This window comes from Mytilus californianus, unplaced genomic scaffold (assembly GCF_021869535.1).
Source record: "Mytilus californianus isolate M0D057914Y unplaced genomic scaffold, xbMytCali1.0.p SCAF_3, whole genome shotgun sequence".
Lineage (NCBI taxonomy): Eukaryota > Metazoa > Mollusca > Bivalvia > Mytilida > Mytilidae > Mytilus > Mytilus californianus.
The window spans coordinates 86,748,636-86,757,559 of NW_026262679.1; positions in this window are offsets into that span (position 1 = coordinate 86,748,636).

Here is an 8,924-nt window from a genome sequence, read left to right on the forward strand (position 1 = left end):
CTGCGTCTCTTTATCTTTACGCACAAAACTATTGATTTGTATACAGTATACAGTTTACATATAAATTTGTGTTGTCGGGTTTTTGTGTCATTAATGCAAACTAAAAAAACACCATTAAGTAATTATTTGCAGGTATGATTGAGGCTGGCATTGGTCCTATACAACTTAATAAGTTTGTTACAGCGCTTGGAATTTCAGGAGCTACAGCCAAGACTCTAAATAAACGGGAACGGGAGATTCAAAAGCCGATGTCGGAGATTGCAAAAACATCATGTGTCAATGCAATTCAATAGGAGATTGAGAAAACAAGGTAAATTAATATGTAAACGGATGCATAATGGATATAACTTCGTATCTCGACATTTTTTGTTGTTGAAAACCGCCATTAAGACCTCTAGATATCCTTTCTATTTTGTGTTGTCGGGTTTTTGTCTCATTAATGCAATCCCTATACATCCGTTTATTCATAACGGTACACAGAACTATTTGTACAAGTTTGGTAATTTTTCCTTTGATCTCCGAGTGAGTTAACTTCTGTTATTTTTAGAGGAGTGAATTAACTGAATAGGTTTTTAGTTATTGCACTATCCGATACCACCATTAACTGCTTGTCATAGGAAAAGCATAGAATGGACGGAGCTTTGACGAGTGCATTAACTTCCATCTCAGAAGTTCTTATTGCACTGTCTGGGCTCCGCCTCCTTGGACTAGTAATTAATGAAGGAATAAAACAAAATGTAATATTTCCATATAAATTTAAATAAAATGCATACACAACAAATTATCGTTCATACATAAATTGGTTTGAGGGGGGGATGAGGGGGGGGGGGGGGTGAGAGGGGCTTTAAACTGACATGCTAAACCTAACAATAGTAGTCTAATTAAAAAACCTATAAACCTTTATCTAAACAGGGTTCCATAATGAATGGCCGAGAGGAGATACAAAAGAAAAACACGGTCTATAAACGGAGAGGCGATATTGATAAATTGATTTTTAATAATTTCAAAATTCTAGAAATAACAAAACCTAAATACAGATAAAAAGGTCGCACATACCTAAACATATTATTAAAGGAAAACCATGTCCTCGTTTATTTTCCTTTTCCTAGCGACCGCTCAGTATATTTAAAGGTGAAATTGATATACCTGTTTTTATCGTGTCAGAAAAAATATATGTCACCGGATGTTTAAAGTCATTTCCTACACTTTACAAAGGTCTTTCTCTGTGAAGTAACCATGCTTCAAATATTTTTCCCTGGACCATATGCAATCAAGAACCAATCAATTAGTAGATCTTTTTCCTGTTGTTGGGAATGGAAGAATACCTTCACAATTAAATTTGAAAAATGCTTCCTCTTATCACAACCTTACACTCCTCTGAAACTATATTCTTGTTTTGAAAGCAGGTATACATCAAAAAAGATTTTGCATCTATCCCCTCAAGAACACTATTCAATAACACATAAATCGATTTCGAGTCTGTAAACCTCATTGTAAATCCCACGGCAACAATTAACTTACATGTATCTGAAATACAAATCCTATTGGAACAGATGGACGGACAGACAATGGATGATATTTCTAGTGAATATGTGTTTTTTTTTATGAAATGGATTATACATTTGTTTTTGTTTTCCTTCAATTATAGGGAGCAGCCTACTGTAGAAAACTCAAATGACACTAACATTCCTAAATTAACGGCTAAATACGACATGTGTTGGCAAAAAAGAGGCTCCGGTCGGTCATACAGTAGTCACTCAGGTGTTAGATCTGTAATTGGACAATACACTGGAAAGGTTTTAAATTTCAAAGTATGTTCAGACCACTGTCGGATATGTATAAAAGCAAAGCAATTAGGGAAAGAACCAGATAACCATGAATGCCAGACAAACTGGAATAAATCACCTTAAGCAATGGAGGCACATACTGGAGCTGAACTTCTAAAGATATTAGAAGATATTGGGGGAGTACAAGTCGGTGTATTGCTTATGGATGATGATTCCGCCACACTTTCACAAGTAAAGGAACGCTTGTGACATCCAGTGGAAAAGTGGAGTGACATTAATCATTCAAGGAAAACGGTTGGAAACTCAATGTACAATACACTTCAGAAGAAACACAAAACTTTAACTACTGCTGTCATAAAATACTTTTAAAAACGCTTCTCATATGCAATATCACAAAACAGAACCCAATAAACACACTTAGGGAAACACTTACCGCCATAGTTCCTCACGCTTTCGGTCATCATGAAAAATGTGGACATTGGTGCAAAGCGGGAAATGAAAATTACAGCTTCAAATCCCTTCATGGTGGAAAACCTTTATCTGGTGCCAATCTTTACGATGATTTGTATATTGTGTTTGAGACAATGTCAAATAACTCACACAAACTTGCCCCAGGTGGTTCAACAAAAGATGTTGAGTCTCTCAATGGTATGTTTGCGTCAAAGACACCAAAGAGAATATGTTATAGCGCCAGTGAGAGTTTAAACAACAGAGTTGCCGCTACAGTCGGACAGAAAAACATTGGATATCATTACATTTCAGAACTTCATTTAGAGGCTGGGTTATCGCCTAACAAAATAACAAAGAAACAAAGCGAATGTTTTTTAAAAGAGCGAAAGCGGCAACTGATTTATAGCCAACAACCAGAGGTGAAAAGAAGGAGAATAAAAACGAATAATGAAAAACAAACAGAAATAGCAAAGAAAGAGAAAGTAGAAGGGACAACGTATAAGAGTGATGTTGCGCTGCCACTTGTCACTGAAATAAATTATATACCCGGGATTCGATATCGTCCTTACATAGAAACCGTGTCCAATTTTTATGGGAATTTTGCTATTTTTGATTTAGAGACCAGTTCGTTACAAGAGGACTTTGAAATTCTGCAGATTGCGAGTAAATGAAACGATAATGAATTCAGTTGTTACATACAACCAACCAAGCCTATTTCAAAGATGAGTAACAAATGAAGGGGTGTCCTTTTCCACAACGATAAACCAATCCGAGCAATCAACAGAGAAGCAGCATTTCAAAGTTTTGTACTTTGGCTTAGTCAATACAAACCTGTAATACTAATTGGTCAAAATGCCAAGTTATTTGACTCTAAACGTCTAATTTTGAATATTTTAAAGAATTTTACATGTTTTGCTGAATTCAAATCAGTCGTAAAGGGATTTGTCCATACCTTACCTTTTTAAAAAAAAATTTCCGGGTTTTCCAAACTATAAGCAGACCACTGTGTATGAAAATGTTTGTGGAGGACAGTTTGATGCTCACAACGCAATAGGAGATGTTTCAGCATTGGACTGTATAATAAAAAAAATCAGACATTGGTAAGAAAAAATTCCTTTTACATTCTTTTAGTATTGAATCCCTAATAGAGCAACAGAAATTTGACACAGAAACTAAAAGAAATGAGAAAACGCTTGAACCAGTCATTAATGACAAATTGTTAACAAAATCTATGGCGGGTAGGGTGGCTGAATCGGGTCTGGTGTTGGAAGACTTGAAATCAATATATAGAAGTCATAACTACCGTGGTGTACAGCAGATCTTCACTGAAAAACGTCGAAATGGAACTCCAAGAGTAACAGAAAAAACAACAAATTTGTGCAATATTTCTCATGACGAGAACAGTTATTTTCATTCATTGATAATGAAGTCAATAATATTATCTTGAATTTAAAAAAAATCAGAATCAAAATTTATAATTTTGTGTGTTTTTAATTTTTCTTATATATGACATAAATGAAAAGATGTAAATAATAATACGTCAATGGGAAAGAAGCCTATTTACGCAAAAAGACCAGTATAGGTAATTTATGTATCAACGTACTGTCTTCATCAATATATATAGTATCTATACCAGTTGGCAAACTCTAAATTGTATGGAGAATTGTCATTGTACGGATAAATTTAACAGACCATCAACAAAATAACAAAACTGACCTTGAGAGACCCTCATGGGTAGACAAGGTCGTTAGACACCCTCTATTCGTAAATAAAATAATAAAATAAAGAGAGCGCCTCATCCTGTTCCTGCCTTGGAATAGGTACGTTAAAAATTGCGGAGTTTAACTGATTTAAAAAAAAAAATCCAATGGAATATATATGTGTATGTAGAAAAACTGTCAAAAGTCATTTAAAAAGACACAGTTATATCAAACTGGATATAATAGACCAAAACAAGAACACATCCGTTGACGTGCTGTCAGGAGCCTGTAATTCGGTGGTTGTCGTGTGTTGCTGTATATCATATTTGTTTTTCGTTCATTTTTTGTACTTAAATCAGGCCGTTAGTTTTCTCTTTTGCATTTCATTGTTCTACATCTGTCATTTCGGGGCCTTTTATAGCTGACTATGCGGTATGGGTTTGCTCATTGTTGAAGACCGTCGTTAACTTCTATGTCATTTGGTGTCTGGTTGAGAGTTGTCTCATGGGCAATCATACCACATCTTCTTATTTTTATAAGAATATCCTTATTGTACTTCAACATGTTGAGAAATAAAAATCAAAGTATTGACACTCAAAAATTGAGTATCTGACAGATCAGAAAAGTGTACACATTAAAACTCAACGCTGTCCAGCTGCTACGCAAATATGAAGTCAAACAGTTAGCTATAGGTCGTTTCTGCGAAGAGTAACAAAATATTTGTTGGACGATCGGACAGACGGACAAACATGGTGGTTGAAATATAGCTCATCTCCTAGACAAACAAGTAAGTCAATAATCATATATATATATATTGTATGGCTTTCCAAATACTGTTTCGATTCCTAACATCACTGAAAAGACATTAATTGTCGAAATCCGGATATAGTGTACAAAAACCTTTGCACCTTTTGTTTGCGGTATACCATCTTTTCCGCAAGTTTATCGTTTTCTGATTAGTATTAAATTTATAATTAAGATCCATTTATTACATCGGTGATCCGTTTATTTGGCAATCGCCAATGGCAGTCAGCAGGGTTTAAGAACATTTTTTGTTCGACCTGTTAGTCAAATGCGTTTTGTTAAAATATACTTTTTCACTTTTTTGGTCTTTTGGAAAATGTTGTTTGTGCTGTATTTAGACTCCTCTAACAAGAAATTTGTTTTGCATGCACACGTATAAAAATTGCGGTTTTTATCCAACGCAATCATAAGTTTGAACGTAGTTTTCAATTTAGACTTGTTTATCATTTTTCGTTTGGGCTTGTATTATATTTGCCTTCGGGTTTATATGATCCGTTCATCCTATTTTGACTTCTCAAAATTCAAGAGTCTATCCTAAATTGAGGTAAATTATATGGCTTTCCAAATACCGTTTCGATTCCTAACATCACTGAAGAGACATTAATTGTCGAAATCCGGATATAGTGTACAAAAACCTTTGCCCCTTTTGTTTGCGGTATACCATCTTTTCCGCAAGTTTATCGTTTTCTGATTAGTATTAAATTTATAATTAAGATCCATTTATTACATCGGTGATCCGTTTATTTGGCAATCGCCAATGGCAGTCAGCAGGGTTTAAGAACATTTGTTGTTCGACATGTTAGTCAAATGCGTTTTGTTAGAATATACTTTTTCACTTTTTTGGTCTTTTGGAAAATGTTGTTTGTGCTGTATTTAGACTCCTCTAACAAGAAATTTGTTTTGCATGCACACGTATAAAAATTGCGGTTTTTATCCAACGTTATCATAGGTTTGAACGTTGTTTTCAATTTAGATTTGTATATATATATATATATATATATATATATATATATATACCGTATTAAAGATTACACTGAAGACAAGATAAGGTAACTTATCTATTGATATAAAAATCATGCAATATTATGCTCTAATACCTGCTGCTGTACTTCCTATGAAATGTTATACTACAGCGTCATGTTCTATTGAGGCAATTGTGACATGAAATTGCACGAAACAGCTCTAAATATAAAAATAAGAAGATGTGGTATTATTGCCAATGAGACAACTCTCCACAAGAGACTAAATGACACAGAAATTAACAACTAGAGGTCACCGTTTGAATATTCACTAAATATTAACTTTTTAAACATGTTCAGAGTAGTTTCTAAGCTATCCCCAGTTAATGTTGGTTTGGTTGCGCGTAGGGATAAAATTTACCATTCATGCTCTCATATTCTGATTTTTTTCAGGAAAATTTGTCAACTAAATAAATGTATGTGTTGTTATTGTTTAATAACATGCATATCTTTTATTTTGATAATTCTGCATTTAAAGTACAATGTAGCATGACTTTATATCAATCGAAGGCTAGGAATTCAACATTATCAATGGGTAACTAATTTCGTTGACTCCGTTTGAAAAGGAAAACCAGCAATTCAGCAAACTTATATTTCTTTTTAGGCTGCTATGCATGCAGAATTTGTCAAAACCGCGAGATCAAGTGTCCACATATATTCGTTTTAACCTCAATTCACGTAACTTAATCAATCTACACTACCAAGTTTCCGAAGATGAACATTTTAGTTGATTTATATCTTTTTCTCTCCTTGTAATTAAAGTTTGAAAGATGATTGTCTTTTAAATGTAAAAGAAAAGATTCAACGGATAAAGAAGTTCATACAGGAAACGTAGCTGACTATACGTGGGTTTTGTCATTTTACAAAGTAATCTACTCAATGATGATCAAACATGAGAAAGAAAACAGTCTGTTATAGCAAAACAAAGTATGATATGAATAGCCTTAAACGATAGGCGGAACTCGAAAAAAACCTGGCAATGTCATGCCAAAAAAAAGAAAAACGATCAAAAGACACACAACAGTATACAAAACACAACATACTTGATTATTTAACATTGGAGTATAAGGTAAATGAAATGATTAATTATAATAGGATAATATACAATTATTGACTTTTGATGAAGTTCAGTGATACAATGATTTATCAATCCTAGAGAAACCCGTCTTAAAGAAATAATCCACAATGCTTTCCTCCATAAAAAAAGGTTTTATACGCTACAAATTTATTGTTTTTGGATATGATATAATTCTACGTATTTTGTTAAAAATGAGCCCGAAATTAAACAATTCCACACAGAAAAGCAAGTGATCAGTAGGCTGGAGTTTGTCATTGACAACATATTACGTAGTAATAAATAAACGGTACCAATTTTTCTACACTAGATGAACATTTCGACAATTAATGTCTCTTCAGTGATGCTCGAGGCCAAAATATTTGAAAATCCAAAGCTTATTAAAAAGATGAAGAGCTATAAACCAAAAAGGACAAAAAAGTATAGCCAAAGTCGATCAAGGAATCAGATCTTTGCATTAGAGAGATATATTCCTTCATTTAAAATAACTTCCACAATTTTGTAACAGCAAATTTTAATTACACAAAATCCGTATTTTCATGCCAGTACCGATGTACTAGCTACTGATACCCTCGGGGGACTATCAGTCCACCAGTAGGGTTATCGAATTTATCAACAGCAGTCATCTCAGTTCAAGAGTTAATGACAAACAAGACGATTATTAATTTTGAAATTATAAGTTTTGCTAACCTTAGCAGCAATATATCAACTTTAACCGCATATGGAGTAATAATTTATTAACTCATACGATATTCAACAGTTTGCAGCTGTTACTCAGACTTTGTAAAACGTCATCGGTCTCTGAGCAAAACATTTATGAGCCATGTTTTTGTAAAATAACGTCTGGTCCTTTTTTCTCGAAAGGTTCATTGAAGAGTGATATATATATATATATATTGAGATTCTACTTCACAAAGATGCTGAATTTGTGTATCTTTTTTTTTTACTTTAGTTTCCTCGTTATTTGTCTTCGTGGTAAAATGTTTTTTTTTTGTTTTTGTTGTTGTATGACTTTTGACGTGACTAAATATTTATGCATCCCACAAGCGGGTTTTGACTTTTTAACTTTGAACATGTCATGTGCAGGTGGGTCCTGAGAAGAGATTCAGCCACAAAGGGTTTTTACAGTGTTGTTTCTTTATTGTTTACCCTTGTTTATTGATATTTACTCTCTTTTTACTTTTTGAGAACATGTATAATCTATCAACGACAAAAACCTTTTTGTTGTTGACGTCACTGTCAAATTTACCTATTATGTTTGTATGTTTTGCTCACTCGTTGTTGTCAATATAACGGAATTTTATGCGACTGCCATACAAGTGAGAGGTTTAGCTAGCTATCAAACCAGGTTTAATCCACCATTTTCGACATAAAGAAACGACTTTGCCAATTCAGGAATAAGACAGTTGTTTTCCAATCGTTTGAGCTTTTGATTTTGCAATTTGGTAAGGGTGTTTAGTTTTGAATTTTCCTTGAAGTTCGGTGTTTTTGTTATTTTACTTTTTAAACCTTTTTATCTGCGTCTTTGCACATTAATATGTATGTTTGTTTGAATTTTTTGGTCAGTTGTGATGTATTTCTGTGGTGTATGTTTACACAGTTTTGGCTGCTGTATCCCAATTATTGTTCCATTAACCAATAATGTCTGAACAGCAGTATATACTACTGTTGCCTTTATTGCTCACCCAATTTTGTCAATATAACGGAACTATAAACAACTGTCATACCATGAGCTATAAAACCAGGTTTTAACCACCATTTTCGTCGAAAAATGCCTGTACCAAGCCAGGAATACAGCAGTTGTTTTTCATTTGATCCGTTGATTGGGAGGGTTTGATTTTGTCAGTTGTTATGGACATCCCCCTTTTGAATTTGCCTTTGAGTTTGGTATTTTTGTTATACTATTTTCGAATATAATAATTATTTATTGTAAATTGTCATTATTTATTGTAACGTTTTTTTTGTATCAATTTTCCAGAAAACGAACCAAAAGAACGATCAGATCATGATACGACGAGAGCATAATTTGTCCTTGTTAAGTAAGACAAGACAAGATCACAAACATATTATTCGTTAACAACAATTTAAA